Raw genomic sequence first — 26,193 nt, forward strand, 5'->3', positions numbered from 1 at the left:
TTCTTTTTTCTTGTTCAAATATATGCTTAGGGGAGATGAGAAATTCAATGAGGAGCAAAGTGCCACTTTTCCCTGAAGGCTGCCTCACAAAGATTGGAAGAGAAAAGCTGTGAGACCATTTCTCTAACCGTGAACACTCTCTTGCCTGAGGTGACTAGCGGCTCAAATTTCAATTCATTTCTGATATGGTTTGGCTCTGTGTCCCCACCCAAATCTCATCTCGAATTGTAATCACCAAAATCACCACGTTGTCAGGTAGGGACCTGGTGGGAGGTGACTGGATCATGGGGGTGGTTTCCCCCATGCTATTCTCATGGTAGTGAGTGAGTTCTCACAAGATCTGATTATTTTATAAACATTTGGAAGTTCCTCCTTCCTTCTTCTTCTCCTGCTGCCTTGTGAAGAAGGTGCCTGTTTCCCCTTCCTCTGTAATTGTAAATTTCCTCAGGTCTCCCCAGCCATGTGGAACTGTGGTCAAACTTCTTTCCTTTGTAAGTTACCCAGTCTCCAGCCTGCCTTTGTTTCTTTCTCTCCCTTCCTTTCTTTCTTTCTTCCTTCCTTCCTTTCTTTCTTTCCTTCCTTCCTTCCTTCCTTCCTTCCTTCCTTCCTTCCTTCCTTCCTTCCTTCCTTCCTTCCTTCCTTCCTTCTTTCTTTCTTTCTTTCTTTCTTTCTTTCTTTCTTTCTTTCTTTCTTTCTTTCTTTCTTTCTTTCTTTTTTCTTTCTTTCTTTCTCTCTCTTTCTTCCTTCCTTCCTTCCTTTCTTTTGTTTTCTTTCTTTCTCCTTCTTTCTTTCTCTTTTCTTTTTCTTTCTTTCCTTTCTTTCTTTCTTTCTCTTTCTTTCTCTTTCTCTCCTTCCTTCATTCCTTCCTTCTTTCTTTCTTTTTTTTTAATTTTTTATTATTATACTTTAAGTTATAGGATACATGTGCACAACGTGCAGGTTTTTTACATAGGTATACATGTGCCATGTTGGTGTGCTGCTTCTTTCTTTCTTTCTTTCTTTCTTTCTTTCTTTCTTTCTTTCTTTCTTTCTTTCTTTCTTTCTTTCTTTCTCTCTCTCTCTCTCTCTCTTTCCTTGCTTTCTTTCCTTGCTTTCTTCTTCTTTTTCTTATTATACTTTAAGTTCTGGGATACATGTGCAGAATGTGCAGGTTTGTTACATAGGTATACATGTGCCATAGTGGTTTGCTGCACCTATCAACCTGTCATGTAGGTTTTAAGCCCCGCATGCATGCATTTATTTATAGCAGTGTGAAAAGAGGCTAATACAATTTTCTTTTTATTTTTTATTTTTGTTACCTAGGCTGCCTGCAGTCTGTCTGATCATGCAAGACTCAGGTTCAGGACCTTTATCAGGCTTTACACACAGACACTGGTCCTGTCCTGCTCCATTTCTCTCCTTTTTAGGATAACCTCTCATTTGTCAGCAGCTGGAGCTTCCCCAGGCTGGGTCCTTTTCAAGTGAGAAAGATGGATGGTTTCCATGGGAGCTTCAGCACCCACAATCAAGCCACACTGTGGTATCAGACCACACTCAGGCTAAAGCCATAGAGATGGGAGGTACTCTCTGTGCCATCTCTTTAAAAAATTTTGTCTCTTCAAATTTATTGTTTTTGGTTACTTTCCAGAGTCTCCAGATAGTCGTTGTTGTTTTTTTTTTTTTCGTTTGTTTGTTTTTGTATTTTTGTCCAGAGCTTATAGTTATCTATGAGAAGATTTGGCTTCTGGGAGCCTACTCAGCATTATCACAAGTAGAACTGTCTTGGGCATCTTATATTCTTTTCTCCACCTACCACAATATTACATAGTGGGAACTCAACCACTAAGATGAATAAAGAAACTAAAGTAATGGCATTGGTTTTCTTCCCTCCCTTTCCCATCTCAAATCATTGTTATCACATTTTTGCTCCCAGGTGTACAGTCCACCTGTTATGGCTCTTAATTTGTATTATCTGAAACTTTCCAATACCCAGGGCACCTGGCAGAGCCTTGTAAAGAGTATAAAAATGAAGAATTTTCTCCTCCCTAAGAGTGATCCTCAGTGGCTCTTTGTGCATCTAAAAGAAGGTATAGGGCAGACCTGGCAGAGTGGAACACATAAGCAGAGCCAGCCCCTGCAGTCAAGGCAGAGAAAAGAAGGACTTCTGGGCTAGGGGCATTCAAGCATCTCATGGCTTAGAAATGCATGTTAGTATTAAGTGAGATTAGGTAATGTAAGGAGTGGAAAGCATGGAACACTGAGGCAGGCTAAGTCTATCTCTGGTTATTTTTATACAACTCTAACTGAATTCTCCTCTAAAGCAATGCATTTCACTTTCTCAATTTTTTTCTCTTCTGTATTCAAATAATACCAGAAAACATCCCTCAAACTCCAAACAGCTTTTCCCCAATAACCTACCTTTGAAAATCCTTATCCTTTCAGAACACTTTTTTTTCCTCCTGTGGAATTATTCATTTATTTATTTATTTGTTTATTCATTTCCAATCCATTTCTTCAGAGCACATTGTAGCAAGTGCCTGGTTAATTAGAAAATCTCATTCAGACTAAATTGTTTTTGTCAGAGAATGGTTAGCCTATGTTTATGCTAAATACTCTTCTTCACTTACCAGAATAATTGGCCTGCAGGATTAGAAATGTGAGAATTTAGGTATTACAAATCTGTGTCTGCTACATACTCAGCATAACCAAACCTGAAAAATATTTCATTGTTGTCATATTGTTGTTGTCTGTTTTCTATTCCAGATAATAATGATAATTTATATTGCTTAAAGGAAAATTTAAAATTATTGTCATATATTTCATTTTGTGTAAGGAAAAATATGAAAATAATCCATACCTTAGAATGAACTGATCCCTGCTCTCATTTTACTATCATTTTCATATGTACCATAAGAACTTTTTATATTAAAGTGCTTTTAATATTACAATATTATTTTACTTGATTTTTTTTTTCATTTAATGCCACACCATGGATATGTCTTTGAGCTCTATGTAGTCTTTAAAACGTGATTTTAAAAGTCAGGTTAGTTTTCTGTTTTATTCATTTACCAGGAGGAGTGAAAACATATTTCAGATTGCTTCTCCAAATGGTCTTGGTTGAATCATAGTGATATGAAGAAATGACATTCATAAATTTGGTCAATTTAAGTTCCACTTGGTTTAGGGAGAATCTCTAACTTATTTCCAAATTGGGTAATTATAGATGTTGGAAAAAACCACATAATAATTATTCAGGGATAATATTTACTGAAAATTATCATAAAGATTTAAATGTCAAAGGAAGTCACATTGTGTTAACCGTAAAGTACAAGTTCAGAGGTGGAGGTTCCAAATGCCTAAATTCTTCATAGATTAGTCTTGCTGAACTAAAGAATTTGACTAGGGGTCATGAGCTTACAGGAGGCTTCTATTTGAGCTAGTTAGTTTTGAAAATAAAGAGATTTCTATTATTTGAAAACAATATACTGGAATTTTGTTGCAATTGACAACATTCACATTTAAGCCTCATGCATCTCATGTGGGCATAATGCTTGAATAATTTTCAAATAAATGTAGTAGTAATGTGGCCAGGTGTGGTGGCTCACAGCCTGTAATCCCAGTAGTTTGGGAGGCCGAGGTGAGCAGATCACCTGAGGTCAGCAGTTCGAGACCAGCCTGGCCAACATGGCAAAACCCTATCTCTACTAAAAGTACAAGGTGTGGTGGCACACACCTGTAGTCCCAGCTACTTGGGAAGCTGAGGCAGGAGAATCACTTGAACTCCAGAGGTGGAGGTTGCAGTGAGCCAAGATTATGCCACCGCATTCCAGCCTGGGTGACAGAGTGAGACTCCGTCTCCAAAAAAAGTAGTAGTCATGTAATAATACAAGTCATTACTTGGTTTTAAAAAGTATATAAGAAACTCCAAGGTAAAAGCAGTTGTCTCCTACAAATAGCTTCATCACTTACTTTCATAGTTCAAATTTCACCTCAGATGATGACAATCATGATGATAATAGCTAATATTTCATCAGCACTTACTCTACGCCAGGAAATGTTCTAAGTACTTTAGGTATATCAACTATTAAGTCCTCTAAACCGCCCTTTGAGCTAGGCACTTTAATTAGCACCACTTCACAGCTGAGAAGACTGACCCAGAGGTTAAGAAAATTTTCAAGGTCACCCAGCTCAAGTGGAGGAGCCAGGATTTGAATCCAGGCAGTCTGACTCCAGAGAGCACCCTTAACCTGAGCTAATCATTATAAGATTCCTAGCATGCTAATCAGTACTATGGCTAGCCTAATCGTGAAGAATGTATTAATGAATTTATTTCAAATAAATATATACAATACCTGCCATTTATAAAGCATGACATAGCCTTCTAAATACCTTTTCACACGTTGCTTTATTCAGTTCACACAAACACCTCCCATGTTTAACAGAAGAGGAATGTGGACCTTAGATGAGTCAAGTAACTTGTCACTTACTGCACTGCTACTAAGGACAGACTCATGAAAAAAGCAAGCTGAGTCATGCTATTGACTCCACCAGGAGCCAAAGACAGAGATTTTCTCAATATTAAAATCTCATTGCAAATCTGGGGAACATCCATTGAAACCAGTATTAACAAAAATTAAGACACCTCTGGAATCCTGTGCTCTCTGGAATACTGTGCTATAGGTAAAATTGGTCCTTCCTGCGGCTTTTGCTGCCTTAGAACAAGTGCTACAAATGGCAGTATCTTTTGTATATGAAGAATTGCATCCGTAAGACTGAGATAGAGTCAATCTCGTTGATAGACTATCAGGGAGGTCAGACAAGGCAGTATGGGTTGTTTCTCTCTGAGTTCATGGTCTGGGTCATTTTGATGACAGATTTTGGAAATTACCAGAGGTGAGCATGGACTGTGAAACACATGGGCACTCACTATGAAGGCACTGGCTCTAGGTGGCAGCCATTTCTCTGTAAAAGCGATACTTTGCTTCAGAAAAACACATGGCCCTTTAACATACTTCCCTTGGGTAAGCAAAAGCATCTGGCAAATCTTCTCTGATGACCTCAGAAACTGCAGATGGTAAGGAAAAAAAATAAAGTCTTGTTCAGTCTGGCAGTCCACTTTTATAGATAATACATCCTGATATCCAGTTATGAACAAAACAGGAAAAAGAATCAAGTTTTCCAGTAAGTGAAAAAATCTTCACATACACACTATTGAGATTGTGTTACTATCAATGTCCTTATAAATGCTGTAAATGACATCCATGGGCTTACAGGATCATCTACATATATAAATGAGAATTCCAACAAAATCACCTATTTTTTCCTACATGCCCTCTGGCTTTTGATTTTTTTTCTGCTGAACCAAAAAAAGATTGGCATATGCGTTGATGAGTCACTGTATATAAATGTATTCCAAGTTTATTGAAAAAAGAGGAGGAGGCTTGACATAAAGTGCCCGTTATCTTAGAAATAAAGCATGTGTTATATTGGGAAATTTGTTCATTTTTTATTATTGCAATTACTTACAAGTTTTGCCTCATTGGTTGCCTCAGAAGGTAATTCACAGCCAAGAAGAATGAGCCAAATTTGAAGAATTAAAAAATGGAGAGAGAGAAACTCCTTGCCCTTGGATCTTCACGAGTGAGCAACTTTTCCAGTTGAGTCTGCTGAAGCTTCCATATACAATATTGCTGTTTCCAATAAGCACTACATTTTCTTCCTGCTCTTTGTGCATGAGGTGGGCAGGATTTCATACATCATGTTCAGCTGAATTGGAGATTCTGCAAGGACAGACGTCTTTAGAAAGTTAATGAAAGAGAAACTTGCCAGTGGATCGTTTTCTACAGGGAAAGGTGGTAGAATTATTGAAGGTTTGACTCCAGTGTTTGAGGCTAGCTACGCTGAGCAGCTTCACACACAGTTACCACCACTGATTTCCTTTTCATTGCATGGCACTGACAGGTTATGATAGCAAAGCCATTTATCTTAAGTTAATAAATCAGAAGGAGGTTTTAAAAAAACGGCTGTGACGCTTCATGCAGCAGCTTTGGGAAGTCAAAGGACACAGGGGTTTTTGCTTGATCCTGATTTGAGCTTAAGAGGAAAATTATTTATCTTCAAGTTGTTAATTAAGAAAGAAAAGGAATATCCTTTGTTTGACTATTCTATCACACCCAGGGACATTTCATAATAACGAGCTGCCTGAGCTGCTATCTCTGCAGCAATTCACTCTACTAACCCAACACTGTCTAACACTTTTCACCTCTCCTTGTATTTTTCACTACAGTGATATCTCATCAGAATAGAAAGTATTTTGTGTTAATTGTCTGCCACTGAGACTAGTCAGAAAACTGACTAGAAGCCAAAGAAGGAAAATTACAAAGAAAAAGATTGAGCCATAGTCTTTTTCATTTAAACAAATATGTAATGTTTGTTATCATTATTATTACTCTCAAAAGTAAGATTATTGCATTTTCCAGTTTATTGCACTCACATGAAGAGAAACATTCGATAGAGGGAGCACATTCTTAGTCCACCAGTTTTGATGCTTCCTAGAAGAATTCTGTGCATGCAAATCACACCTTCTACTTTCTCTACTTTAGCTCATTCCACAATTATTTTTAACTAAGCACACACTGTGAATGTACATACACTTCCAGGAAAAGAAGAAGGGCTGTAAAATCACTGCTATGATAAAATTGAAGGTATTGTAGCAAGTTCCTGCAGCTGAGCCTGCAATCTTGTGATACCAACGTTTCCTGGCATGGCTTGGGAGAACGACTGTCTACGGACTGGATAGAAGAAGAGAAATGAAATATAATGCTTAAGTCATTGAGAGATATTCCTGAAACTGGCTTCCTTTAGTAAGATAGCAGATTACAGCTGGGCTGTCTACCACTTCTATTTTAGCAATTAACTACATTACAATGGGAATAATACTGTATTTAAAGGGACATAGAGAGTTGTGCGCTGCTTCAAAGTCCCAAAAAATATAGACAGGTCTAGGAGATTTTGTGTATTAGGGTGCCAGAAAATAGGGCAGGGCAGCTAAACTAAATGTAATATGTTTTGCAGCTTCTCTAGGTTTCTGTCATGTTCTCCTCTTAATGGGAAACGTGTATTTGTGACAGAGTTTGGGGCTTGTGCTGTCAGACACTTGGCTTCAAAACTTTCTAACAGCAAGGAGTAGGTGATCCGAATGGAGAAGGGCTCTATCTTGACTGGAATCGATGCAAAGTTGGAAGCGCCTAAAAAAACTGAATAATATTTGATATTACCACCATGTGATAACAATGTCAGGAAAAGTGATCACTTAAGCAACAGTTGAACAAGATGTGTTGATGTAAAATACTTTGTCTTTTTTTTCCTCTTCCTTCTCTCCTTTTCTCGTCTTTTTTACTTCCTCCTCCTCCTCTTCTCATTTTCTCCTTTAAATTCTATTAAATTCCAAGCTCTGTGATTCAAATACTAGAAAAGATCTCTGGGAAACATATTTTTAAGTAGTTATTACTAAGATGAGATAAATGATTGCATTGATAAACAATCTTTAGAACTCATTTGCAATGGGAAATAATCTTTCTTTTGAAGGCTTTCGATAGCAAAAAACAAAACTAATGATTACAGAGCTACTACTATGTGCTAAGTGTTCTCACCAGTGATTTCATATAGCTCACGTGATAGGTATCATGTCTGATTTTTGGCAGTGAAGAATGAGGCCTCAAGAGGTTAGACAACTAGCTCAAATTCATAGACATGAGCCTTAATTTGAACTCAGATCTGTTTAATTCCTAAATTCCTATTTGTTCTAAAAGACGCATTACTCCATTATTGTTTATAAATACATTTCTCATTAACATTTAAGCAATCTCAGTGCTGTTAGTCAAGGATTATGAATTCCTTTTTACAGGTGGGGGATTATAGAACAAAAATTCATACTAAAACCGCCTAGGGCAGTTCCCTAAAAGCAGGGCAACATGTAAAACCTCTAGTCTTCTATAGTGAAGCCAGTCCCTTGTCAATAATTACCTTCCCTCCCTCATGCCAGGACTATATCAATGTGTCCGTCAAGAACCAAGTGGCTGTTCCTCTTAGAAAAAATTGTTGACCTTTATAAAGTGGAATCTGGTGCCCCTAATTGGTGCTCTTTTGAGACCTTGTGTGTAGTACTATTACCCTATGGTGTAATTGTTACTTTTCTTTTCTGAGCTCTCTGCCATTAATCTGTGATCTTGCACTTTTGGGACAGAGGCTGTGTCCTGTTTATCTCCTGATTATAAGCCATAGGCCACATACCCTGGGAGTTCGTCCCAGATATGTAATAATAGCTGACATTTACTGATCTCTTATAATCTCAAACACTATTCTATTTACTTTTCATGACACAACTTTTAATCCTCATGATAATCATCAGGTCTTTTATTAAGCCCACTTTGCAAGTCAGCACTGAAGTATAGAAAGTAAATTGCACAAGTTCACATAATGAATAAAGGTGGGGTTGAGATTTGAACCCATGCAATCTGATACAAGAGCTCATATTTTTAACCACTGAATTAGACTATGATATCTTTCACAGGCATTCAAAGAAGTTTGTTGAATGGTTTTTTTTTCTTTTTAAGTCAACACAGTAAATCCTTCACAAAATTGGGCCCTTAAAAAGTCAACTGAGGACATTGGGAATATGATATCTAAGGAACTTATCTTTATGTCTAAATCTCATAGTGAGTGGGTGTCAGAGAATAGACTAGAAACCTTGCCTCCTAATGACCCCATAGCAAATTACGGAGAACATACCAAAAAGAGCTTCAGATGGCACATCATTCATTCTTTTTATCCTAAGTCTTAGCAAACTTTTTGTTTTACACTTGTAGTTGGCTGTAGATATTTTTGAAGGACAGAGCTGGCAGCTTTAATCAGACTTTACACTGATCCCCACAGAGACTTACTTATTAGTTCACCCACTCAGAATTCATTGATTACTTTTATGTCTGGGGATTCTGAAATCTGATTCTCCATGTCTCTCCCAGATGTCAGAATACTAGTTCCTTGCAGACTCTTATGTCTTTGCTGTATGATTCATTCTGCTCACCACAGCCAACAACAATGGGGTTAAAGGGAGAAGAGAAAATAAAGCTGGCATGTATTCTTGAAGCTACCAACGTTAACTCTCTCTGTGTAGATAGCATGGCAATATACTAGCTAGCAGAAGATGCAAAAATAAGTAAGACCACACTTTCTTCGCCCTCAGGAAACTTATAATTTAATGGGAGAAAAGACAGTTGATCGACATACTAAGAAATATTAAAAGACTGTATTACATACTTCCTCCGAAAGGATATAATCAAAAATGTTTGAGGGGAGCAGAGTGTGTGTAGCTTCGAGAAAATGAAAGAGATGGCAGTTAGGATAGGAATTAGAGCAATCAGTTTTCTTTTTCAAGGTTGCTGACTAGAAACATTACATGCTGCCTCATCTACTTAGAAGAACCAAAATAGTGTGTAGACAATTATCCTTTGAGGATATTATCCAAGAGAGAACAGAGGAAGTCAACAGAAAAATTACAGGAAACACCAGAAACTAGGAAGTAGAAGGAAAAGAGGTAGGCTGCTTGATTGGGCCTGTCTGGGAGGTGGAAGAGACTCCACAATATGGGGAGAGGGTGAGTGGGAGATTTTCTCTGTGGCCCACTTTCCCACAGGGGAATTGTACAATACAGGCCAGGAGAGCACCTTGACTCTCCCAAGTTCTGAATCTAACTTAGGAAGGCGCCAGGAGAGTGTGAAAAGGGACTACATTAAGGAGGCAGCTCGCTCTAGGTCCATGCCTTTCCTGAGACTTAAGCAACTACCAAAAGGTGACATTTTTGATGTTAGCCTTTAAAAGATTGTGCATTGTTTTGGGACTCTGCAGTGCTGGTACTGGGTGTTAGAGAAACTCAGGCTATTGCCTGTGGAAGTGGAACATGAACAGCAGGGTGCCCACAGTTAAGACTGAGAAGCAAGCATGTCATAGTCTGCAGATGCCAGTGCTGGCAATCAGGCACCACCCCTGGGACTTGAGCAGGGTGAAAGTTGCCATGGAGGCTTGGTCCCAACCTGGACGGTGACTCCAGTGTACCAGGGTTGAGTTGCAGACTACATAGATCCCCTGGATCTGACTGGTCAGCCAGTTCTGCTGTAATAGCTGGGCCTGTGAAGCAAGTCCTGACTGGACTAAGGCATGAGAGGGATGCATGTTTCCTACCCGCTGTAGTAGAAAATGCTGTGGCCAATGCTGTGGTCTCTAAGGTCAACCCCACCCTCCCTGTGGCAGGACTTTAGCATGGCAGGTGCTACCCCTCACCTGAACCCTGTGCCAGGGGCCTGAGGATCATCCCACTCCCACCTGTCATGGCTGGCACATGCACTCACCATTGGGGGACACTCACCATCTGGAATTGAAGGATTCATTGAAGGAAATAAAAAATAAATTGGAAAGGCTCAAACAGACTAGACCAAACAGAAGAATAATTTCAGAACTTGAAAGCAGACCTTTGGAAATAATCCAGTCAGATAAGAACAAAGAAAAAAAAGAATTTCAAAAATAAGCAAAACTTTAGAGACACTTGAGACAATATAAGGTGACCATAGTTTCAAATTATCAGTATCCCTGAGAGCAATGATAAATCCAAAGGTTTAGAAAATGTATTTAATTAAATAATAGATGAAAATTTTCTTAGTCTAGCAAAAACTTTAGACATCTAGATATAAGAGACTTATCAATCCCCAAATAGTATGCAAAAAGTCCTCTGTCACGGCACATTACAATGAGATTGTCCAAAGTAAAAACAAAAAGTCAAATTATAAAACAGTCACATAAAAATCTTTAGTAACCTATAAAGGAAATCCCATCAGACTAACAGCAAACTTTTTAGCAGAAACCTCACAGGCAGAAGAGAATGGGATAATATACTCAAAGTGCTCAAAGAAAAAAGCTACCAGCCAATACCATGTCTAGCAAGATTAACTTTCATAAATAAAAGAGAAATAGTCCTTCCCAGACAAGCAAATGTTGAAGGAATTCCTCAACACTATACCAGTCATACAAGATATGGTCAAGAAAATTCTAAATGTGGAAGCAAAAGAATGACATTTACTATCATGAAAGCACACAAAACTATAAAACTTTCTGGTAAAACAATCACACCAAGGAGAAAAAAGAAGAAATCAAATGGCACCACTATAGAATCCCACCAAACCACAAAGACAAACATTAAGAGAAAAACAAAAGAAGCAAAGAATGTATAAAACAACTAGGGAACAATTAACAGTATGACAGGAACAAAATCTCACATGTCAATAATAACCTTGAATTCCCATGGATTAAAGTTCCAATTAAAAGACATAGATTTTCTCCTAAGTTTATAAAAAAAAAAGATACAGATTCTACTCAATAGATAAAAAAACATGATTCAGCTATATGCTGCACACAAGAAACTCATTTTATCTTTGATTTTATCTTTGATGACACATAAACATTGAAAGGAAAGGGACAGAAAAAGATAGTCAATGTACACAGAAACCAAAAGCAAGCAAGAATAACTATACTAATATCATATAAAACAGATTTTAAGTCAAAAATAGTTTAAAAAATGACAAAGATCATTATACGATGATAAATGAGTCAATTCAGCAAGAGGATATACAATTCTAAATATGTACGCACCTAATACTGGAGCACGAAGATCCACAAAACAAATATTACTAGACCTAAATAGAGAGACAGAATGCAATACAATAATAGGGGGTGACTTTAACACCTCACTTTCATCATTATACTGATCATCTAGACAGAAAATTAACACAGAAGCATTGGAGTTAAACTGGACTTTAGACCAAATGGACCTAATAGACATTTCATAACATTCTACTCAATAAGTGGTGAATGTATATTCTTTTCATCAGCACATAAAACATTCTCCAATAGAAGCCATGTGTTAGGCCACAAAACAAAGCTCAACAAATTTTAAAAATCAAAATTATATCAAATATTTTCTTAAACCACAGTGAAATAAAACTAGAAATCAATACCAGGAGGAACTTGGGAAACTATAAATACACACAGAAATAAAACATGTTTCTGAATGTCCATTGGGCCAATGAAGAAATTAATATGGAAATCAAAAATTTTTTGAAACAAATTAAAATGAAAACACAATATACTAAAACCTGTGAGATATAACAAAAGCAGTGCTAAGAGGAAAGTTTGTAACATTAAATGCTTAGATTAAAAAAGTAAAACAATTACAAATTAATAATCTAATGGTATACCTTAAGGAACTAGAAAAGCAATAACAAACCAAACCCCAAATTAGCAGAAGAAAAGTAATAACAAAGATCAGTGCAGAACTAAATGAAATAGAGAATAAGAAAACAATGCAAGGGATCAACAAAACAAAAAGTGGCTTTTCAAAAAGCCAAATAAAATTGATAAACTGCTAACTGGACTAACCAAGAAAATAGAGAACACCTAAATAAACAAAAATCAGAATTGAAAAAGAACACATTATACCCATAACACAGAAATACAAAAAATCATCAGAGACTATTACGAACAAATAGAAAACCTAGAGGAAATAAGTAAATTTCTGGAAATATACAATCTAACAAGACTGAATACAGAAAAAAATAGAAAACATGAGCAGACCAATAACAAGTAACAAGAATTAATAATAAAAATATCTCCCAACAAAGAAAAGCCCAGGACTAGATAGATTCACAGCCAAATTCTACCAAACACACACACAAAAACTGTATCGATCGTCCTGAAACTACTCCAAAACTTTAAGGAGGAAAGAGTTTCCCCTAACTCATTCTATGAGGCCAGTGTCACCCTGATTACCAAAACCAGACAAGGACATAACAAAAAAAGAAAACCGCAGACCAATATCACTGATTAACATTGATGCAAAAATCCTCAACAAAATAATAGCAAACTGAATCCAACAGCTTATGGGATAGATAATACGATGTGATTAAGTGGATTTTATACCAGGGATGCAAAGATAGTTCAAATATGCAAATCATTAACTGTAATATATCACATAAACAGAATAAAGGGAAAAACCTAAATGATCATCTCAGTAGATACAGAAAAACTTTTAATAAAATTTAACATTCTTTCATGATAAAAACCCTCAACAAATTGGGCATAGAAGGAACATAACCTTAAAACAATAAGGGCCATATTTGGCAAACCTATACCAACATTACAGTGAATGGGGAAGATTGAAAGTATTTATTTCCTTTAAGAATTGGAACAAGAAAAAGATGCCCTCTTTTATTCCTCCTAGTCAACGTAGTACTGGAGGTCCTAGCTAGAGCAATCAGGCAAGAGAAAGAAATAAAAGGCATCTGAATTAGAAAAGAGGAAGCCAAAGTATCTCTGTTTACTGATGTCATAATCTTATAGCTATAAAAACCTAAAGACTTCACCAAAAAACTCTTAGCTTTCATAAATGAATTCAGTAAAGTTGCAGGATACAAAATCAATGTAAAAAATCTGTAATGTTTCTATATACCAATAATGATCTAGCTGAGAAAGAAATCAAGAAGGCAATCTCATTTACAAGAGGAACAAAGAAAATAAAACATCTAGGAATAAATTTAACCAGAGGGTGACATATCTCTATGAGGAAAACTACAAAACACTGCTGAAGAAAATTGAAAATGACACCAATGAATGGGAAAATATCTCATGTTCATAGATCAAAAGAATAAATATCATTAAAATGACCATACTGACCAAACTAATCTAGAGTCAGTGCAATCCCTAACACAATGCCAATGTCATTTTTCACAGAATTAGGACAAAACCTAAAATTCATGTGGAACCAAGAAAGAGCTCATATAGCCATAGCAATCCTGAGCAAAAAGAAAAAAAAAGTGAAAAGCATCACATTATCTGATTTTATATTATAAGGCTATAGTAACCAAAACAGCATGGTACTGGTGTAAAATAGACACATAGATTAATGGAACACAATAAAGAACTCAGAAATAAAGCCACTTATTTACAGCTAACTGATTTTTGACAAAGCCAACAAGAACATACACCGGGAAAAGAACACTCTGTTCAATAAATTGTACTGGGAAAATTGGACAGTCATATGCAGAAAAATGAAACTGGAACTCTCTCACCATATACAGAGACCAACTCAAGATGGATTAAAGACTTAAACACAAGACCCCAAACTATAAAAATAATAGAAGGAAACGTAGTGAAAATTCTTCTGGACATTGGTCTAGGCAAAAAATTTATTATTAAGACCTCAAAAGCACAGGCAACAAAAAAAGAAGTAGACAAATGGGACTTAAACAAAAAAGCTGCTACACAGCAAAATATCACTCATACATAGGTGATAAAAAGTGTGTTCACATGAAGGTAGAGGTGGAATTATAGATAATAGGGACACAGAAAGATAGGGCATGGAGATCAGGATAATGAGAAATTGATTAATGGTACAATGTATGTTATTTGGATGATGGATACCCTAAAATTCTCTGATTAGACTACACAATCCATGCATATAACAAAATTACACATGAACCCCATAAATATGTACAAACAAAAAAACAAATAAAAGAATTACAGCAATTATATATAAAATACCATTACTAATGTTTACATAGTCCACCAAAGGATGCATATCTGAAGAACTGCATATGGGAACCCTTCAATTTGTAAATGTCAGAGCTGTATAACCACTTACTTTACATATTGAGAAACTGGCAACTATTATACCGTAGCATTTATTAAGCGTTTGGCATGTACTTTGGCATCTGATTTATATATCATGCACTCAATTATCCTAATTGAACACATTAATGCATCAATGTATGCATTCATTCATTCAACAATTCAACAATTGAGTACTGATTGTGAACTAAGCACAGTCCCACACATTAGGAAAAAAATAGTAAGCATGTCTCTGCCTTATGAGGTTGTCTCTACTTAGGAGAGACAAACAATGCACTAAGCAAATGAAAAAGTAATTATAAATTACAGAACATGCTAAGAAAGAAACAGGTAAGGACACAAGGTAGAGAATAATAAAGGGGTCTACATACATGTATGAAAAAACCAAAGAGATTTCTTTCTGGCTCAGATTTGTTAAGGAAACTATAATTTACATCTACACCAAATATACCTTTTGGTACAGTGGAGAACAGCCTGTTGTTAAAACCAACAGTCAACTGAAAGTGAACATTACCGTCATGAAGAGAACATGTGGAAGAAAAGAATAAATTTGACATTATCACATATTTTAATTATAGTTACAATTCTATTATTAAAACATTGATAGTCAAATTTAAAAAGTGAAATTATTGTGCAAGAGCACTTATTTTAAAGACTGTTAGCTGCTGGCTTGTACTCACCATCACTACAGTGTACACTTGTGACACTAAAATATGCGTGCTTTCAATGGGCACATTTGCTAATACCAATTACCTTTTTGCATCCAGGAGAAAGAAATTCAGAAACACATATTTCAGCAATTTTTGTTGTTGTTGTTGTTTCGTGAGACAGGGTTTTGCTCATTCTGTCGTGCAGGCTGGAGTGCAGTGGCATGATCACTGCAGCCTCAACCCTCTGGGCTTAAGTGATCCTCCAGTCTCCACCTCCTGACAGTCATGCATGCCCAACTAATTTTTTGTTTTCTTTAGAGACGGGGTCTCACTCTATTGCCCAGGCTTGAACCCTTGGATTCAAGCAATTCTCCAACCTCGGCCTTCCAAATTGTTGAGATTACAAGTGTGAGCCACTGCACCGGGCCACCTATTTCTTTTCTAGAGAAACTTTTGTGCTTCAGATTTATAGCTAGGGCATCTTTCTGAAATTCTTCCTATTGAACTACTGGAAATGGTCAGCAGTCTAAAGCAGTGATTCTCATACTTTGGCACACCCTCTGCATCACTGGAGGGCTCCTAGCAAAAACCACTATGTTTATTTCCTCACCTCTCGTGATACTAGCCTGCAGGTTCGGGGACCACATTTTGAGAACTACTCGACAGAAATATTCAGCTTGACAAAATTGAAACACCATGTTTAACCTCCGTAGACTCAAAAATACAAGTATTAATAATTGTTTTCTTAAAGTTGTCTTGCAATGTCTGTTGCTTTGAAATTTGACTAGTGAGAACAAAATATGTGAAGTATTTTTTAATTTCCTTTATTCCATTTTAATTATGATTTCTGGATCAAATATAAACGACTTGGGAAATTTTCCTCATGAAAATTTTGAGGTAGCAAAGTTGACATCTGCTTTTAATTCATCCTCAAAACTTATGAAAAATTCTAAATACGAATTTTTCTTAGCAGGCCTCTTGGCTTAAATAGAATTAGTTAAATACTGAATAAAACACTTAAATACAATTTCACCTAATGATATAAATACTATATTAAAAAATTTAACAAAGACTAAAATCATAATTTATTTTAATATCAATTATTTTGCCTTCTATAATTTAAATTTTATAAGTATGTGTTGATTGAAAAAAGGATATGTCCCTTCTAAAGTTATCTATCCAACACTTTATAAATATTCCTCAAAACTATAAATCTATTTCCCTGTTCAATTCCTTGAATATGTCAACTAATTGGTTTTATAGAAAAAAATTAACTGCTTTCATAATAATCATTAATTATGGTAGCACTTTATTTGACAATAATAAATATACATTTTTATTTATTTCCAAAGAATATTATAAACTTTAGATCAGAGAGCCAAAAGCCTGTATCACACAGTTTCCATTACTGTATGTCATGGATATTAAATCAATACTAAGATTTGGTTTAAAATTATGTTGTAGTTAGAAATTTTTTCAGTTCAGGACTTTGTTTAATTTGTTTAATTTCAAAGCTATTTAAACCAACTAAGTTAAGTGGAAGGAATAATAGATATTAAAAACTTAGGAAAAGATAATTATATCAAGGAGTCACACTATGAGCCCATAGAGAAGAAGAACAAAGGTAGAAATACCTATCAAGGAGAATTGGAGGTACACAGCATAGATGGCCTTTCCTGATTATGTACATTCCTCCCTATAAGTCTTTTCAAAAGAGGTAAAAAGCGGCAAACACACTAGGTAAAATTATGTTTGTTTCTGAGTCAGGAGGCTTTCAAGTACTTAAAATTCACTTCTTCCTGTGCTTTCCTGGCAATCGTCTGAGTATCAAACACTAAACCAAAAACAACTTGCTGAAAATCTTAGCTATCAAAAAATTCAGTTGGCTTGAGCAGGGAGTGATAATTCTTGCCCCTTCAGAGCAGATTTCCTGGCTCCTCAAACACACAAATATATTTTGGTTAACAGGCAGGAGAGGGTTAACCAATAATTACACCAACCCATGCTGACCTGCAATTTGGCCATCTTCTCTGCACTAATTTTCTGCCTCCTCCAATTATCCAGCCTTCTGCACTACACCTGGTAGTCAAAGTCCTGTCTCCACAGTGCAGGACGCTGGTATGTCTGCCCTGAAATACACCTGTTGCCGGCAGATTCCTGCAGGTTAATTTCCACTGCCAGAGAAATTGCTCTAAATTGCATTGACTTTCAACGGGTTCCCACTGGCAAACACCTGGAGGCAATCGCCTGCAGATGACTGCCCAGAGACTCAGGTGTGTTTCTGGAAGCTTCCTTGCCCCAGTTCATCCTGATGAGATGTCTTGGTGCTCAGAGTGCAAAACAACTAACCCCGTTAATGAGTCGCAAAGACATTAGCATTCAGAAAGGCTCACAAAGAAAATGAAGCCTTAAAGGCAACAGCCTCTCTCAGACGGGGGGGGGGGGGGGGGGGGGGGGGGAGCCGCGGGGCGGGGGGGGCGGGGCGGGGCGGGGGGGAGGAGGGAAGGAAGAGGGGGAGTTAGTGGGGGTGGGGGGAGTGGAGAACTTACTCCGGAGAGTAGGAATAAGCATGATGTTTCATTCTAACAACCATCCCAGAGCCTCTTAGCAGCCCCTCCCCTTGATAGGAGAAAGAAGTTTTTCAGTAATGGCAGTCCATATGGTAACTGTCTTTTCTGGATATTGCTTGCTAATGAGTTGAGTATCTACTTACACACACTTGCAGTTATTTTTCTTTCCTTTTTTTTCCCCTCTATAAAATTTCTGAATGATCTGATTTTATGAAGACAGATTCTAAGAAAATGTAGACAGTAGATAAATAAAATCCCTTAGCATATCTGAGTACCATGAAGCTTTTGGGAAACATGCATTTTCTTTTATTATTAAATGAAAATTTGTAATTCTTATATTTCCAGTGGTAATTTTCTCCAATCTTGGCCACAAGGACTGTCAACTGGAAATAAGACAACAGACATGAAAAAAAAAAATCCCATTAGACTCAACTCCTTTGAAAGGTTGTCTTGTACATAGGCTATCACAGATATTTGTTTGATGACAGTAACAGTTGGTACTTGGATCTCAGCCCAAAATTGGTTCCTCTCAGTACCTGAGGGCTAACACCTGGCTAAAATTAATAACAGTACTGATGATAATAGCTAGCATTTGTTGGTAATTTGCTATGTGCCCTGCACTATATTAAGGCTTTTGTGGGTAATCCCATTTAGGTAGGAAGCAATATCCCCAGGCTCAGGTCAAATTTGATGGCAATATAAATTTGGAAAGTGGAAGGGTAAAGAGTTTTGAACTACAAGAGTGCTGAACCACTCTGATTATTTGCCTTCCAGAAATGAGCTAGAGGAGACCGCGATACCTACTCTTTTCTGACAGGACTGTTTCAGCAGAGGTTGCTGGATCCATATGTTTCGATTTCCAGCTTGCCTTGCTTGCTTGCCTCTCCTTTAGTTTTTTATTCGAATGGGGTTTTATGAGGCTGGACTTTCTCAGTTCATAGTCCTTTGCCTTGGCCATGGTGTTGCAGTAGAAAAATCCAAGGTGGTGGTGAGTGGAGCGGAATCACACACTACAAATACAATTTTGTATCTGTTTGATGTTGGGCAGCAGTGTTGCTGCAGGGAATGAGTGCAGAAACCCAAGTCAACCCAAACCAACCCAAATTAGCAACTGGCCATTGGCAGTGCATCCTGTCTGCCACTTAGTGCCCTAGCATGATCACTAATTCCTGGAGCATCCTTTATCTTGACTCTTTACATTTTTATTTTCATGTTTTGGACCTTTAGCTCCACTGTCTCTTTCTGAGAGCCAAGAGAAAAGAAGAATGAGAAAGCGAAATGCAAAATAGAAATCATGACTAGACAAAAACAGTTTAGGCATCAATAATTTTTAAAAAGGAGTTGAATTCATTGGAGCCACTGTAATTCTGATACTAGTTAGAGTAGAGTTTACTAACCAGTTTTATCACTAGTCAATTTTCCTGTGGAAACAAAGTCATGTCAAATCACTGGTCCACATTTTGCCAAAGTGTTTGGAAAGAGAAAAGAAGTAAATTGATAACTGTGAAGAAACACCTGATCCTATCTATGAACTATCTTTAGATATGCTATCATCTGTACTAAGCCTGAAGACAGTTGAGTGCATCAGGCCAGGTAATAGACCCTAAAGAAGTATAAATACCATAACTAACGTCTTATTTCATTTGGGCCACTATAACAAAATACAATAGACTGAGTGGCTTATAAACAACAGAATTTATTTCTAACAATTCTGGAGGCTGGGAAGCCTAAGCTCAAGGCACCGGGGAGATGTGATGTCTGATGAGAATCTGTCTCCTGGTTTATAGTTGGCACCTTCCTGCTGTGTCCTTCTGCGGTAGAAAGGTTGAGGCAGCTCTATAGGGCCACTATTATAAGAGCACAAATCTCATTCATGAGGGCTGAGCCCTCAAGACATCATCAACTCCAGAAGCATCACCTCTTAATACTGTCACATTGGTGTTGGAATTGCAATATATGCACTTAGAATTGAAGGTACAAATATTCAGTCAATAGCATCTAGGATCTAAAAAAATCCAGGAAGTGTTGAGTGAATTCTCACTTGTGATTCTCACTGTCTCAAGTAGTTACCTTTGGAAGCAGTAATCAATCATGAGCAGTCCAAAGCACACTCTATATTCCTATCACACCCATTGCCATATGCCTGTTATCTGTTGCTAGAACCAAGATGTATATACTCAACACCTTCACAAGGACTCAGCATCAGTAAAAATGGCTATTGACCTTGTTACTGAGAAAAAAAATCAGCATTATTTATTAATTTAATAAACATTTAATGAGTGTCTACATTGGCCAACCTCTGTGCCAGGTGCTTGGGAGAAAAATGGCAAACAAGACAGACCTATTTCTTGACTTCAGGTATTTTTATCATGGAAGATTAACAAGTAAGGGAATGGTTTTCTGTGATGGTTTAGTACACACAAATGCTCATGATAGAAGTTATTTCTGTAATTTAATTCAACTATGCAAATCAAACCCTTTTGACATTTTACAATTTCTTTTGAAAAAAGTTTCCTAAACAAGGAAGCTATTTCTACTGCTTTAGAATAACTGAAGAATAAAGGGAATAAAGAAAGTTCACTTAGACAACATAAATAATAATTGAAGACTTTTGGGGACTTCTGGTACTACCAGTGGGTCAGGTAGGAATTGAAGCCACAGTTAGCTATGGCTATTCATATGTACCCTCACACAGAAGATCTAAACAGGGAGGCCATACAAGTTCTAAGTCCACATTAAACTTAGGGGATATTTGCATAGTAATAAAAATCATTATTAAGACTACGTGTAGGATTTAGATTTTGGAAAGGCTAAGAGATGAAATTTTAAAAAGGAAATAGATACTTTATGTTCTGCTGTTCTGAAGAGTTCTGCTTTACTCAATAATAGTTGACTGCATGTTTCAGTTAAGAGAAAAAATGATTTTAAAATATATTGTAAAACAGAGTTTTGTCATGTCTTTTTTAAATGTGATCGAGTATAGCATGAGTTAGGGTGAAAGGCTAAGTTGCTGCCACAGAAGACTTAAGGACAAGGTGACTTATGAGCAAATTTGCTTATTCTCTCTTCCTTGACAGGCTGAGGTGAATACTCCATGTTGGAGGATGTCTTTGCTTGATGTGCTCATTCATGAATTCAGGCTGTCTTTCCCACCTTCAACGTGTGCCTTTCACGTTTGATCTAGTCATTATCATCCCAGCTAGCTGGAAGGGGCGGAGTTGAAGCTTAGGGTCAAAGAGAGAGGGGAGGCAAAAATGTTTACATCAACTGGGTTTACATTCCACTGGTGGAAACCTAGTCCCAGGGCCGCCCCTGAAGGAAAGGTGGGCCTGGAAATTCAATGCCTTGTTAGACAGCCAAGTACACGGCAATTACTCTACTGCCATAGAAGATGGAGATAATGAAATTTGACAGACAACTATGAGTATTCACAGGTATAAGAAATGAGGTTATAAGGAAGCATTTACCTTTAACCACAACTTTATAAATAGTTCCAACAAAACACAGCAGTTACAAGTGGAAATACAAATTTGTACTCCTACATTTTGGAATGATCAAGGCTTCTGCTTTCTCTCTTTTCCTAGTTCTTTCAGACTTTGCTTAGGAGGTGGTAGAAATAGCAACGGGAAGGAAAGACAACTGGGAAAAGCCAACCTATTTCACTATCCACTGCCTTATCAGAGGCTATGCTGGAAGTCAAAGAAGACAGTCTGGGTCCTTCAACTGTAGTTCTAGAATTAATTCTCATATTCTCAGCCCAACTTCCCAGGCATGTGGTCCTTTGTCCTTTCCTGTTTTGTTTTTGTTTGTTTGTTTGTTTGTTTGTTTGTTTTTTTGAGGCGGAGTCTTCACTCTGTCGCCCAGGCTGGAGTGCAGTGGCACCATCTCGGCTCACTGCAAGCTCCGCCTCCCGGGTTCACGCCATTCTCCTGCCTCAGCCTCCCGAGTAGCTGGGACTACAGGCGCCCGCCACCGCACCCGGCTAATTTTTTTTTTTTTTTTTTTTTTTGTATTTTAGTAGAGACGGGGTTTCACCGTGTTAGCCAGTATGGTCTCGATCTCCTGACCTCGTGATCCGCCCATCTCGGCCTCCCAAAGTGCAGGGATTACAGGCGTGAGCCACCGCACCCGGCCTTTTTCCTGTTTTTTAATTTAAACTCTGATGCCTACAGTAAAAGTCATCTTCATTGATTTGTATATAATTAATGGCTAAGAATCAAAATTAGGCCAATATCAAGAACTAACAAGTAGTAAATTTGAGAATTATTATTATATTTACACCTCCATTGTGCCAATCATTTACTTAGGTTTACTTGATTAATGGAATCAGCCTGCATAAGTCAAGAAAATGTGTTCTAATTCCCCAAATCTTTTTGTCATGTCAGTAATCTGCATTTATGCCATACTTTTCTATATCTTGGTCCCAATTGAAATGGTCTTCCTGTTAAACCCTCATTGTTTCCAAAGAAGTAAAATTTGATTGGACTTAGAACCAAGGTGCCCCTCCTACTGACAATTCAACCTTTCCCTTCACCTTCTAGTTTTTGCTGACTCACATCCTTGCTCAACAAACTATTTCCTTTTGAGTTTCACATAACTCTGTTTTAAAGGGGAATTCATATCTCTTAGGAAATGAAGGCTGTATTGCATACTTAGCAATGGCTGGTGAATTGGAAATATGTAGTAAGTAAAACAAATGGACAAGGCCAAAGCTGAGTAAGTAAAGCATTCACTCTGACCAAGTAGACACTACAAGTAAGGGGGTTCCAGGGTCATACTTTCCCTAGTCTCTGTGATTTCCCACTTTGTTTCCTCTTGTTCTGACAGTTGATTCTTTGGAGGTCATATATTAGTCAACAGAAATGGCTCTGGTAATGACTTTTCTGAGCATGCTCTCTGCCACCTTGCAGAGGTGGCAATTTGCGAACATTTTTAAACACACAATGCATTGTATGTGTATGAGTACACTGTATTTATACATTGCATTGTGTATTTATAAATCTTTGTAAATTTTCCAAAGAGATGTATTCTGTAAAAAATAATCTAAGTTCAAAAATGACTTTTATGTTAATCAAAAATATTGGACTGTCATGAATTCTTAAGAAAAAAGGGAAGATGACTTTAAGGTTCAGCCATCAGAAGGGTAACAGGCTGCATCACAGTCAGAAGCAGAAGATATGCATGTCCTAGAAGTATACCAAGCAATGTAGAATTGGACAAAAACATAAGCTTGGGAACAACAGGGTTTTTCCACCTCCTTGTTGAAATTATCAGAATCTGCAGTTGAGGGAGAAGAGCCCTGTTTTCTTGCCTATCTCTCAAACACTTCAGCGAGGACAATGAGACATCTTGTTGGTAGAATTCTTTGGTCTTTTAAGAGAGAATACTGGAAATACTTTGGGATTGTTGTTCTGGCAGGGGTGGTAAAAAAAAGAGTTGCCTTAATAATCTTTAAGATAGAAGAATAGAAGAGAGTCATGGTACTTGGTTTATACTCCAGGGCACTGCCTTATGGTAAATGTAAATGCTTGAGAATTCCACTCACTTTTCAAGGTTCAAGTCATAATGTTATTGTGATGGTTAATTTTATGTGTCAACTTGACTGGATTAAGGGATACCCAAGGCCGGGCGCGGTGGCTCAAGCCTGTAATCCCAGCACTTTGGGAGGCCGAGACGGGCGGATCACGAGGTCAGGAGATCGAGACCATCCTGGCTAACACAGTGAAACCCCGTCTCTACTAAAAATACAAAAACTTAGCCGGGCGAGGTGGCAGGCGCCTGTAGTCCCAGCTACTCGGGAGGCTGAGGCAGGAGAATGGCGTGAACCCGGGAGGCGGAGCTTGCAGTGAGCTGAGATCCGGCCACTGCACTCCAGCCTGGGTGACAGAGCGAGACTCCGTCTCAAAAAAAAAAAAAAAAAAAAGGGATACCCAAATAGCTGGCAAAACATTATATCTGGATGTATCTAAGAGGGTGTTTCTGGAAGAGATTAGCATTTGAGTCAGGAGACTGAATAAAGAAGATCCACCCTAACCAATGTGAACAGCATTATCCAATTTGTTCAGGGTCTGGATAGAACAAAAAGGTGGAGGAAGGATAAATTAACTTTCCCTTTTGGAGCTAGGACATCATCTCTTGCCTTCAGACATTAGGACTCCAGATTCTGGGCCCTACAGACTCCAGGACTTAACACCAACAGCCCTCCTTGTTTTCAAGCCTTCAGACTCAGCTTGCAGACAGCATATCTTGAGATTTCTTAGCCAATTCCCATAATAAATAATCTCTTCTATGTCTGTATATGTCGTATTGGTTCTGTTTCTCTGAAGAACACTGATTAATACAGTCATCTTCCTAAAAACTTCCCACTCCTGTTTTCAAACTGTAATTAATCATTTGTTCTTTGCAGTTCACGTTTTTTCCTTTAATAATGCTGAATACAGACTGCCTTATTTTGTAATTAATTCTGTAGACATCTATGGCAGAGGCTGGCAAACTTTTTCTGTAAAGGGTCATACACTAAGTATTTTAGTCCTTGCAAGTATACAGTATTTGTCATAATTATTCAACTCTGCCCTTGTAGCAAAAACAAAACCAATCACAGAAAATACATAAACAAATGAGTGGGACTGCATTTCAATAAAACTTTATTTATAAAACCAAGTATAAAACCAGATTTGGGCTGTAGGTTGTTCATCCTTGATCTATGCCGAGAGGACATAAGTTCAATTGAGACAGAGCAATTCCTTATTATTCTTTGTAAACCACATCAGGTACATAAAGACTGAAAAACTGTTTCAAGGCTCAGACTCTTTGGGTTAACATAACAATTATTCACTAGTTTTGGGACCCTAAGCAAGGCATTTAACTGCACTCTGCTTCAGTTTCTCCAAGAGACAACTGTGAAAATAATAATAAAACCTATTTCACAATGTTATCGTGAGGGTGTGAAATAATCCCTTGAAGGTATTTAGCACAGTGTCTGGCACATGTTAAACACTCAGGAAATGCCAGCCATTAACATCGTGTGCATTGTGGGTGCTCAATAGATAGACGTTTGTTGAATAAACACATTGTAAGGTTTAATTCATGTTTCAAGTGTATCTTTAGTGCATCCACTACCACTTAAATATATTGAATATAAAAATGTTATTAAAATATCTATTATCCAAAGACATATTTACAAATTTAAATATCTATAGAAATTTAAGGTGACTGTTATCATCTTTAACAATAAGAAACATTTTTTGAAAGATACAAAATATAGATATAAAAAAGGAGATAGTGGGAAAAACCAGTGCTTAATTTTATGGAAGTAAACAAAGACAATTCTGGAAATTTATTATTTTTTCAAAAATTGAAAAACCAGTAAGTTAATTCAATTAGAAGTAATAAATATGATTTTTAAAGAACAAATCAATACCAGAATTTTTGATTGTTTAATAAAGTTAAAAAACTAGGCCGGGCGCAGTGGCTCAAGCCTGTAATCCCAGCACTTTGGGAGGCCGAGACGGGCGGATCATGAGGTCAGGAGATCGAGACCATCCTGGATAACACGGTGAAACCCCGTCTCTACTAAGAAATACAAAAAAAAAAAAACTAGCCGGGCGAGGTGGCGGGCGCCTGTAGTCCCAGCTACTCGGGAGGCTGAGGCCGGAGAATGGCGTGAACCCGGGAGGCGGAGCTTGCAGTGAGCTGAGATCCGACCACTGCACTCCAGCCTGGGCTACAGAGCGAGACTCCGTCTCAAAAAAAAAAAAAAAAAAAAAAAAAAAAAAAAGTTAAAAAAACTAGTAGATAAGTAGGTTACCAAATCAATTTCTATCTTGATTTTAATAAAAATTATACTATTTTATCATAATTATTATTTACATTCAGCATTATGTTCCTCCAAATTAACAAAAATCAATATATACAAAAGTTTGCCGAATAAAAAGGAAACAAGATGAGGAGGATATTCCAAACACATTCAGTGAAGGAGGTTTGGGAAGAAAAAGTAAGTTAGTAAAATATATAAGGCATCCAACCTTGAGAATTAGAACCCCTTATTTTACCTCTCCGAATATTTTCCAGTCTTACCTGCTTTGTTGTAAGGCCTGGGAGGTCAGCCTCCTGTGAGGCTTTCCCTGGGCTCCCTTGCCTGTTGGCTTTCAGTTTGTTAGGCCAGTGAGAGGCACAAGAAGAGAGTAAAGGAATGGGAGGAGAGAGACCAGATGGTTTCCTCACTACCCCATGTGCTTGGTGGCTGCATCTCTGGTAGATCC

The sequence above is a fragment of the Macaca fascicularis genome, chromosome 1 (assembly GCF_037993035.2).
Source record: "Macaca fascicularis isolate 582-1 chromosome 1, T2T-MFA8v1.1".
Taxonomy (NCBI): domain Eukaryota; kingdom Metazoa; phylum Chordata; class Mammalia; order Primates; family Cercopithecidae; genus Macaca; species Macaca fascicularis.